Source organism: Mustela nigripes, chromosome 12, assembly GCF_022355385.1.
Source record: "Mustela nigripes isolate SB6536 chromosome 12, MUSNIG.SB6536, whole genome shotgun sequence".
In the NCBI taxonomy this organism is placed as follows: domain Eukaryota; kingdom Metazoa; phylum Chordata; class Mammalia; order Carnivora; family Mustelidae; genus Mustela; species Mustela nigripes.
In genome coordinates, this window is record NC_081568.1 from 16714347 (window position 1) to 16725796 (window position 11450).

At 34.3% G+C, this 11450-nt stretch overlaps 1 long non-coding RNA gene across 1 annotated transcript in view; it reads left to right on the forward strand.

The window, feature by feature from the left end:
* Nucleotides 1-10726, forward strand: part of LOC132027728 (uncharacterized) — a 13936-nt gene extending 3210 nt beyond the window's left edge. The window contains exons 2-3 of the long non-coding RNA XR_009407179.1: nt 5954-6012; nt 10546-10726. This is a non-coding gene — a long non-coding RNA (uncharacterized LOC132027728). The remainder of the gene's footprint in view (nt 1-5953; nt 6013-10545) is intronic.
* The last annotated feature ends 724 nt before the right edge of the window (nt 10727-11450 follow it).

The window sequence follows — 11450 nt, forward strand, 5'->3', positions numbered from 1 at the left end:
CAACTTGTATCATCAGGTGAGGCATAGTAACTCTCATATGAGTTAATATTGCTTAAATATGGATTCATCTTTGTTTAAATTCTGTTCCATGGATTTTTTTTAATTTTTGTTAACAAATAATGTATTATTAGCCCCAGGGGTACATGTCTGTGAGTTGCCAGGTTTATACACTTCATAGTACTCACCATAGCCATGGATATTTTTAACTAAAAATCACCTTATCCGATAAAACAGTGGGACAATTCAAGAAGTTAATGTTGTGGTTTCGTCAGGGACCTTAAATAAGTCATTTGGCCAAAATATATTAGTTTTTGAAACAAATGATTATTCAAATGGGTTGTTATTCTATCCACTTAACAGAACATTACAAAGACACATGGGGTATTGATAATTTGATGATTGTATCATTCAGTGAGTTAAATAAATTAGAAATCTCATCAAAAATTTTTCTGAGAGGCTATCATTAAACAAAAAAATAATGACTAGCACTTGACATCATGTAACTTTCATGTAAATCTTTATATGGGCCTTTTGCAAATGTGCATGGGAGAATGGAATCATCTGGTGAACTTCCACCCTAGAAGCAGGAAAAGAAGATGAATCTTTACATGATAGCATTTGGAGGCACAACTGAGAATGGCTTATCCAAAGACCAACAAGTGGTTGCTGAAGTTCAATGGGGGGAACTCTCCTTTTGTAATCTCCCTGCTCTGACTCTTTCCTAAAAAGCAGTTGGAACTATTTAGGATTTGGGGTTAGATGACCTGATTGCTAAAGGAGATCTCTTTAAGTAAACTCTTGTTTCTACATCTGTTTGTGCATAGTACTCAACAATCCTATTTTGTTATTTTAAGGAGAGCACAGAATTTGGATAATTTAGTGATATGTAACAACCATTTAACAAATAGGCATGAACATTCTGTGTCCCTAAATTCTCTGAACTTTCAAACTAAACTATTAGATCTATAGTGATGTTTTAAATCAGACTACAAGGTAAGGAAACAATGGAACTTGCCCAATGCAAAGAAAATCATACCTGTCTCTCTATTAGTTACTCTGGATGATGGGAGAGGTCTGTCTATAAACATGTAGCTAAAGAGGAATCCCTCCAGGAACCACTCTAAAGGTTCTAAGAGATAGAATGCTAAAGGAAAAAAGATTGAAAACAATTGGCTCAGCTGTTCAGAAAGTGGAGAGAAGGAAACAGTAATCTGTCATTGTGTGGGTAGACAAGTTGCTGGAAAATTGGATAAATTGGAAATCACTGGAAGGCAGCTATTTTGTCCTCAAGTGCATTAGATAGCCAGGGAAATTGCTATTAAATGGTCAACGATGACCACTGAAATGTTTCTAGCTGTTTGGAATATAGAGCTACATAGGATCAGAAGATTATTATTATTATTCTAGTAATGAATGAATCTGAATCTAAAGAAAATGTTTCCTAAAAATACATTAATTTTATTCTTACCAAAATATTTCAAACAATATGAATTTTCCTGTGCTTGTGAATATACATGCAATGAAGTAAACAAAAACTTCTTTTCTCTTCATCTTTGTTAAGTTAATCCACTAGAAATTCAGAATATTTGGTCCCACTCAACTCTACTAAATCTTCAATTTAATAAAATCCCAGATTACTTATATACCCATTACAACTTGAGAAGTACTTCTCTATATTGTCTTGAGTGTCCAATCTCTGGCACAAATTTGTCCCTGTCGACTCCTTCATTAAAATTCAAGACTTCCTCGAAATCAAGAAGAAAGTTTAGTTTATGAAAGTGAACTGAATTTAGGTTTATCTTACGATTTTCACCATCCATTTTTACCCAATAGAAGAAAGCTTATTTTTGCCAACTCAAGAAGTGTCACTTTAACTTGACTTTTTAATATTTTTATTTAAATAAGTAAATTAAAATAAGAAATGGATATAAGAATTGATTTTTTTTATATTTAAAAATATTAAACTATTTATGTGTTGACATCTAATTGTTTTATTTTAATTTCAGGTGTACAACAGTGATTTGATCTTTTTATATCTGAAATAATAGTCACTTTAAAACTATCTTTTATGAGTAATCCTTAATCAGTTCAGGAAAAATTGATCCATCCTCTACCCCCCATTTCAATCATATTCTTTTTCAAGAGGTCATATTTTCTGGGCACCTGGCTGGCTCAGGTGGTGAAGCCTCTGCCCTGGGCTCGTCATGATCTCAGGGTCCTGGACTCAACCCTGTGCTGAGCCAGGCACCTGGCTCTCTGCTCAGCAGGGAGTCTGTTTCTCTCTTTCCCTCTGCCCTTCCCCCCCATTTGTGTGCATGCACAGGCCCACATGGGCTCTCTCCTTCAAATAAAATAAAATAAAATAAAAGAGGTCATATTTTCAAGGGGACTTGAATTTTATCAATCTTAGAATGAAATATCTGGTTCACATGATTTATTTCTATTGAACGCAACAGTGCAGGATCCCATTCAACACTGTGCTTATCTGCAGCTAAAATCTGGACCATGCCCTGTCGGTGCCCGAGCAGCTTGTAGCGCATGCTCGGTGATGCTTCTGGGCTCCCCCGTGCCCGCTCCTTGCCTCGGCTGCCGCTGCCTCAAGCCGTGGCCACCGCCAGGTGGCGATGGTGCGGAGCTGCTCTGGCTGGGCCCGCGGGGGGCCCCGGTGCCCCTCGACTTTTTCGGTGCCCAAAAGTAAACACGCCATTAAGATGGCGGCTGGATGCGAGCCAGTAGGCGGAATTTAGGATTTTGTATCTATGTGGCTGCGAGTGATTGGTTGTGCAACCTTGGTATATATAGACATGCACGGGTGGGGGAGAGAGAGATCCCAACAGCTACGCAGAAATAAAGCTTGCTTCACTGAGGTCTCCTGGTCGTTCTTGCTGGCGAGAGCGACAATGCCCTACACTCCATTACCAAACAGTTCACTAGAAGAGCATGAGCAACTTAGAAAGGCTTTTAATGTAGAAAGTTTACATTTGGTTTCATGGGTGGTGGTTCTTTTTGTTTTTACTGTAAATTCCCCAATTTATATATTTGATGTTCTATCATTAGTATGTCAATAAACAATAACAATGTATCATGGAATCCCCTTGGGTTTTTATTAATACATTGATACATGCTTAAAACAATGTTGTAAATTCTACTTTGCACATCAATATTAATGTATTGTCCACCATATATTTCAATATATCTTCAACCATCCTTTCTATTTTTAAGCAGTGTGCATCATATAGTTTAAGAATGTTGTCTTCCTTGTTAAATTTTTATTTCCACCTCTTATAGGAAAGTTATATGGTTTGCATTTCTTGTGACAAATGACATAAAGCTTTTATGTATTATGCTTATAAACTATCTTTTTTAAAGTTTTATTTATTTATTTGAGAGGGAGAGAGAGTGAGGGGGAGGGGACGAGGGTAGAGGAAGAGGGAGAGAATCTCAGGTAGGCCCCATGCCCAACATAGAGCATATTGTGGGGCTTCATCTTACCACCCTGAGATCATGACCTAAGCCCAAATAAAGGAGTCAGGTGCCCAACTGACTGAACCACCAAGGAGCCCCACAATATTTGTATTTACAGTAACTGCTTGTTTTTATTTTTCATAATTAGTTTTCACATAAAATAGAGCTGCATATATAGTTTCAATATTTCCCATAAATAATTTCCACTTTTAATGCAAACAAGTAAAAAATACTAATTGTATTAAGCAAGAAATTTAAGCATTAAAAATGGATCATTGTTTGTAGTTTTAATCTGTGATACAGTCCCATTTTGCTATAATACTTTAATCATGTGTCTTTGAAAAAATAACTTTTAATCCTATTCAATATAGTAACCATAGTTTTACTTAAATCCATGTAGTTGGTTTAGTAGTCATTAGTAGTACTTACAGTCATTTTATTTTTTATCTTATTTTTTAATTCTTTTTAAAGACTTTATTTATTTGAGAGAGAGAGCACAAGAGAGAGAACTGAGCTGGGGAAGGGCAGAGAGGCCAATGGAGAGGAAAGAGACTTCCCCTCTGAGCAGGAAATGCAAAGTGGGCCTCAGTCCCAGGTCCCTGGGATCCTGACCTGAGCTGAAGGCAGACACTTAACCAACTGAGGCACCCAGACACCCCAGTTTTTTAAATCTTATTTTTAATTTCTTATTTTGATTAAAGTTATTTAGGTATTGTTCCTCTTTCACTTCATTCTCTTCAAATGGAGGTATTATACATTTTAAAATTTTCGATTTTAAATACAAAATTTCTGGTTTAACATATTTTTCAAAACCCAACAGAAACTACCTCCATTATTTAGATATTAGGTTATATAAAAAAAGTCCAAGATTGTCCAGATATTTTACATTACAGAAATGAAAATATCAATCCTGTATAATTATTTTAGATATGTTTTTGCTATCATTGTATTTTAAGTATTATAAGATATGCTTAGAAAAGGGCATATTTTTATTAATATAATCAGAAATCTAGTTCACATTCTGATACAAAGATTCAGCTATATTTAAAAAAAAACAAACAGCTCGTGGGTGCCTACTGAGCCTCCTTCTTGCTTTGCCTGCTGCTCCCCCTCTTGTTGGTGCTCTCTCTTTCTCTGAAAAATAAATAAATAAAATCTGTAAAAAAAAAAAAAGTTCATGAAATTTTCTTTTATCTTGTATCTGTTTCTGAATAGTATTTAAATTCTTAGGCTTATGCTTTTGATAGGGGTACTTATATTGTTTTATTCCGTCCCTTCTCTTATATTATACAGTTATAACTTCTCTTTCTGTCTTTCTAGTTCACTACATTTTTTTCTCTACTGCAAAAGTTTCTAAAGTTTGTATTCCATACTATATATTTCAATTGCTGTTCTATCAACACAGAATTGCAATTTTCATTTCATTTTTAAATTACAGAAATTATATCTATGTATTTTCCTTAAAAAAAAAATAATGTGCAAGGAGGGCCTAGGTGGCTCAGTTGGTAGGTGTCTATACTTTTAAAAAATATTTTCTTTATTTATTTGACAGAGGAACTGAACAATCATGGGGAACAGCAGAGGGAGAGGAAGAAGCAGGTAATCTGCTGAGTAGGAAGCCTGATGCAGGGTTCCACTTCCGGACCCAGGGATCATGACCTGAGCAGTAGGCAAACATTGAACCAAATGAGCACCCCAAGCATCTGATTCTTGACTTCGGCTCAGGTCCAGATCTCAGGGTTTTGAAATGGAGTCCCCAGTTCGGTTCTGTAGTCACTGGGGAGTCTGCTTAAGATTGTTCTCACTCTCCCTTTGTCCCTCCCCTCCTGCTCACATATGCCTGATCTCTCTCTCTCTTTCTCTCAAAATAAAATAATAGTAATAATAATAATAATAATAATAATGTGCAAAATCTCTTAAAGTACTCACTAACTAGGTCTAGCTTCTACCTCTGTGATAAACATCAGAAGTAATAAAATATTCTCTTAAATGCAAATAGACAGTATTTGAAAATAAATCAGTGTCATTCACCAAACCAACAAGGTAAAAGGACAAATATATAATCATATACATAGAAAGAAACAAAAAAATTGTCAAAATTCAACATCAATTTTTAAGAATTCTCAGCAAGATAGGAATAGTAAGCAACTTTCTCAACCTAACAAAAGATGTCTGTAAACATTTACAGTTAAAATCATACTAAATTATTATATGTTAAAAAACTCTTCACCTAAGACCAAGAATAAGGGAAACTTCTTCTCTTTCACTATTTCTATTCAGCATTGTTCTGAAGGAACTAACCTGTGCTAAAGCTGTGGAGAATAAGTTATTGGCCATGCATTACTCAAAATCAGAACCAAAAATAGACTATAAAGGAGAGCAGAAAATGCAGTAATATGTCATTCAGCATATTGATTATTTTGAATTAAAGTTAGGTCAGAAACAGCCTGCACAAGAAGGACACACTGACCATTCTTTGTCTTGGCAGGGAAATAAGGAAAACATCCGTTTTGCCAGAAATAGGAAATTTAAAGCCAAAAAGTCCATGTAAGTAAATTTGTTAAGTCCTCACTAACTAGCCCATAGCACAAACTTCTTTGTCTTGTCAATTAGTCACAGAATTTTTGTTTCTTTGTCTAAAAGGCAAAAATGATGACTCCTTTAGTTATTTCACAGTCTTTTTTTTTTTTTTTTTTTTTTTTTGGTGGGGCTTCTATGTACAAAATTAAATTTGTTTTTATCTTGTTAATATGTTTTGTGTCAGTTTAATTTTTAGACCAGGCAAAGAACCCAGAAGGAAAAAAAAAAAAGGAAACATTTTTTGTACCTACAACCAATAACCAGAAATAGAAGGGAAAACAACAATAAAAAGAGTCAGAATAAAAAGGAGAGGAAGGGGAAAACAGCAAAGTTAGATTCTATTTCTCTTTTTCTAAAGGTAAAATAAAAGGTGTTCTTGTGTTTGAACATCAGAAACATTTGCTGCTTAAGCAACATAGTTTAAATGATTAAGGTAAGTGATTCCACTTGGTCATTGGAGTGGAACAAGCTATACAACAAACTATAATTTTAAGAAAGTTACGGTCCACATCAGCCCCAGCCACTTCAAGACATGTCTCCAAAGGCAAAAGAAACAAAAGCGAAAATAAACTTTTGGGAATTCATCAAGATCAAAAGCTTTTGCACAGCAAAGGAAATAGTCAACAAAAACAAAGAGGCAACCCACAGAATGGGAGAAGATATTTGCAAATGACAGTACAGGCAAAGGGCTTACATTCAAGATCTATAAAGAACTCAATTTCAATCCCCCCAAAAACAGATAATCACATCAAAAATGGGCAGAAGACATGAACAGACACTTTTCCAAAGAAGACATACAAATGGCTAACAGACACATGAAAAATATTCATCATCATTAGCCATCAAAGAAAGTCAAATCAAAACCACATTGAGATACCACCTTACACTAGTTAGAATGGCCAAAATTAAGAAGACAAGAAACAAAGATATTGGAGAGTATGTGGAGAGATGGAAACCTTCTTATATTGTTGGTGGAAATGCAAGTTGGGGCAGCCACTTTGGAAAACAGTGTGGATATTCCTTAAGAAATTAAAAATAGAGCTATCCTATGACCCTGCAATTGCACTCCTGGGTATTTACCCCAAAGATACAGAGGTAGTGAGAAGAAGGGACATATGTACCCCAATGTTTATAGCAGCAAAAGCTACAATTGCCAAACTGTGGAAAGGGCCAAGATGCCCTTCAATAGACAAATGGATAAAGAAGATATGGTTCATATATATGATGGAATATCATGCCTCCATCAGAAAGGATGAATACCCAACTTTTGTATAAACATGGATTGGTCTGGAGGAAGTTATGCTGAGTGAAGTAAGTCTTACAGAGAAAGTCAGTTATCATATGGTTTAACTTACTTGTGGAGCATAAGGAATAACAGAGAGGACAGGAGGAGAAGGAAAGAAAAGTGAATTGGGGGAAATTAGAGGGGGAGATGAAGCATGAGAGACTGTGGACTCTGAGAAACAAACTAAGGGTTTTGGAAGGGAGGGGGTGGGGGGAATGGGTGAGTCTGGAGGTGGGCATTAAGGAGGGCACATATTGCATGGAACTCTGGGTGTGGAGCATAAACAATGAATCTTGGAACACTGAAAAAATAAAATAAATTTTAAAAAAAGAAAGTCACTCATTTAAATGTAAGAATGTTTAAGTCCAAGATTTATTAATTCATTAATGAGTGAACCATGAAGATGGTGTTGTAGTTTGAATTGTGTTACCGCCCCAAATACATTGAAGTTCTAACCTCCAGTTACCAGGAATTTGACCTTATTTGGAAAAAGGGTCTATGTAGATGTACCCTAGTTAAGATGAGATCATTAGATGGGACCAATACAGTATGACTGGTGTCTTTATGGGAAAAGAAGAGACACAAGCACACAGAAGAGGATGCCAATGTGAAGACACAGACATATGAAGAGACACTTGCGTAAATAGAAGTAGAGATTAGAGGGATGGATGTATAAGCCAAGGAGCACTAAGGATTGCTGGCAACATCAGAACAGGAAAAAATAAAATGGGAAATATTTCCCTCTGGAGGCCTAAAGAGAGTATTGTGCTGTTTTGAAATATGATTTGGTAAAATCAAGATACCTTGATTTCATAATCCTGCTTCCTTGTCTCTCCAAATCAATTTTAGTCAACTTATCTAACTCCCTCCAGGAAAATAAACATGAGAAAATGCTGTTTTGTAATAACATGAAAGGTATAGTTTATTTAAGGAGAACTGACACATTTATGATTTTAAGTCTTTTCCAAGAATATGATATTTCTCGGCCTGTGTTCAAATATAAATTTGTGTCATTCATGATTGTTTTCCAGTTTTCATTGGTATATTACCATTTAAGTCTACATTTAGGCATTTTAGTTAAGTTTGGTTATTAGTAGGTGCATTCTTCAAATAACCCTTCTAAATTCTTTAACGTGAATGCCCTTATTAATGCCATTTGACAAAATGATACATGTATATAGTATTAATAAACAATATTCAACTGAAACCAAAACAAGAAGTTACTATCAAGGTTTTCGGGGGTGTTTCATTTTGTTTTGTTTTGCTCATTTATATGACCATTGCAATGATAATTATTCTGCAATATCAACTATTGGAAATGACCCTCCATAAGTATTACTACTTTTCCCTGGCTGATTGATACATCTTTCTCTAATAATATGTTGTCTGGAAGTGTTTGACAATGTTTTACTTAACAATATGATGCATCTCTTTCCAAACACATATTTAACCATCAATGCACTGGTCGCAATAATCATGGAAAATAATTTGGAAAAGTCACAGGCAATAAAGTTAGTTAATATGCAAGAGAAGAATAATACCCTGCTATTGGCCCCAAAGTTCCTTAAAAACAAGCTTTAATAAAGCTAAATATGAGACTATAATTATATATATGTATATGTATATATAAGTACTTCCTATATGAAATAAGATACATTGAAAAGCTGAAAAAATTGTTTTTATGTTACTTTATATCTCATGAATTCTATCAATTTGTATTTGGATATGACATTCGAGAGAAAGTGAAGACAGAGATATGGTTACACAGTACCTTTCTGTAGACTAAAGACCACATTGATTAATTGCAGTAAAATTTTTATAATACTTTCCAATCTCCTCATTTGCTTAATGACCTTATAGTAGATTAAGATGGTCACTTCAGTACTTTATTGCGTAAACAACAGAATGCCCCTTTACTTGACATAGTGCAGCATTTTTCTTTCTTTACATATATATATTTTTTTAAACGATTAAAACCAGGGAGGACAAAGCCTCAATAAGGTAATATGTTTATACTCCTGAGACCAAAGTTGTACAGCCTAATGTTGGGATTTGTTTAACAAAGTATTGGGTATTTAAAAATGAGGAAAAGTGAAAATAAAAGAAGATAAATGAAGAGATATGGAAGTGTTTTGCATGGAAGAACAAAGTATTTTTGATCTTTAATGACTACTGAGCAAGTAGGAGATGTTTCTATGTATAATTATATAATTTATAAAATACATTTTACTGATCCAGTAATAAGGGAATAGCTTATTTCAAATGATATAGAAATTCTCCATCACCTGGAATACACATACACACAAACACATACACAGGATCACATATAAAAATGAAATGAAAGCTCTTTGGTAGTGTTGATGATGATGAAGATGGTGCTAATGACATACTTAATCCCTCTCTCTCTATATATATATAAATATAATGTCACTTAAGAGTACATGTGCATCATTGCTATTAGTTGTGGGAATGAATCTGTAAAATAGTCCCTTGATTATTATTTGGGAAATATTTATTTAGTGTAAAAATCATGAAATATGCACTTACTATTTAATTTATCTTGGATATGACATCTTGCTCCTTAGATTCCTTTAAATATACATTTATTCTGTCATATATATGTCAAAACACACACTATATTTTTTTTCATGCTGAAAATTAGATATGCTTTGAAATATATGATCATCCCATTTCAGATGAAAAAAATAAAAATTTCTGGCTGACAAGTACATTCTCATCAGGAAAAATAAAAACAAAGTCCAAAGTCCAATAGTGACTTTAACAGAAAGTAAATTGCCCACATATGGAATCAACATAGGACAATATTGTGAGATTAAGAGTCACTTATGGTTTGTCTCCCTCCCAATCCCATCTTGTTTCATTTATTCTTCTTCTACCCACTTAAGCCTCCATGTTGCATCACCACTTCCTCATATCAGGGAGATCATATGATTTGGTGAGTGCTGTGAAGTGTGTAAACCTGGTGATTCACAGACCTGTACCCCTGGGGATAAAAATATATGTTTATAAAAAATAAAAAATTAAAAAAAAAAAAAAAAAAACATAGGACAATATTGACATTTGTTAAAAAATGTTTATGTAGTGCTTTTAATCCCCTAGAAAGAAATACCAAATTCAAGCAACAATTCTATTTTTAATTCCTGACTTGTAATTATGAAACTCTAGCAACTTACTTTTCTTTTTCTCCATCTTAGCAGTTTTACCTGAAGCTTCAGAAGATCCCATGAAGAATGTACAATAATCAGCAGTTTGCTTACTTCCACACCAACAGAAGGAAATTTACACTTATATGCCCTGAAGAATTGACTCGTTTCTGTAAATGACATATGGTGGAGAATCCTTTTTGAAAATAAATACTCCTGTTTTCATGCGGAACAGGTTTTTTCATTTAAATTCATGACAACATATCAAAAACCTTGCCATAAAAATACAGAGCAATCAATTGAAGTAATACAGGATTTAAGTAATAAAAGATTTAAACAATTTAGTAGTTCTTCCATTCATTCTAAATTGAAATTTTAGAGAAGCTGTTTTAGAATATGCTGACAGAGTACACACAATCCACCAATCCACACACAAATTCAGCTGAAGGAAATTATCACAACTATAATGATTTTATTAAAGAAGAGAAATTAAGACTTTTTAGATTTTTAACTGAAGCTCATAGCAAATAAAAGTAATATCTTGGTTGGACAATAGTACACAATAGTATATAGAAACTTTAGACTATCTGTATTTATATAGCTTACCTATTAGAAATAAAACCCGAGACCATCTAGTTCAGCATGACTTCTTTTTTAAGATTTATCTGAGAGAGAGAAAGAGAGAGAGCATGTGAAGCAAGTGGGGGAAGGGGAAGAAGGAAAGAGAGAGAAGCAGATTCCCCACTGAAAAGGGATACTGCCCACTGAGACCAAGACCTGAGCCCAAGGCAGATGCCTAGCTGACTGAGCCACCCAGTGGCCCCATGTCAACATGATTTAAAAATTCATTTCATAATATTATTTTTTCAGGAAACTAGGACCGTTAACCAATAGATTACTTTACTTTTTACTTCAGGAAATTCCTGCAAACCAATTTGTGTGAGCAAACTGTCTTT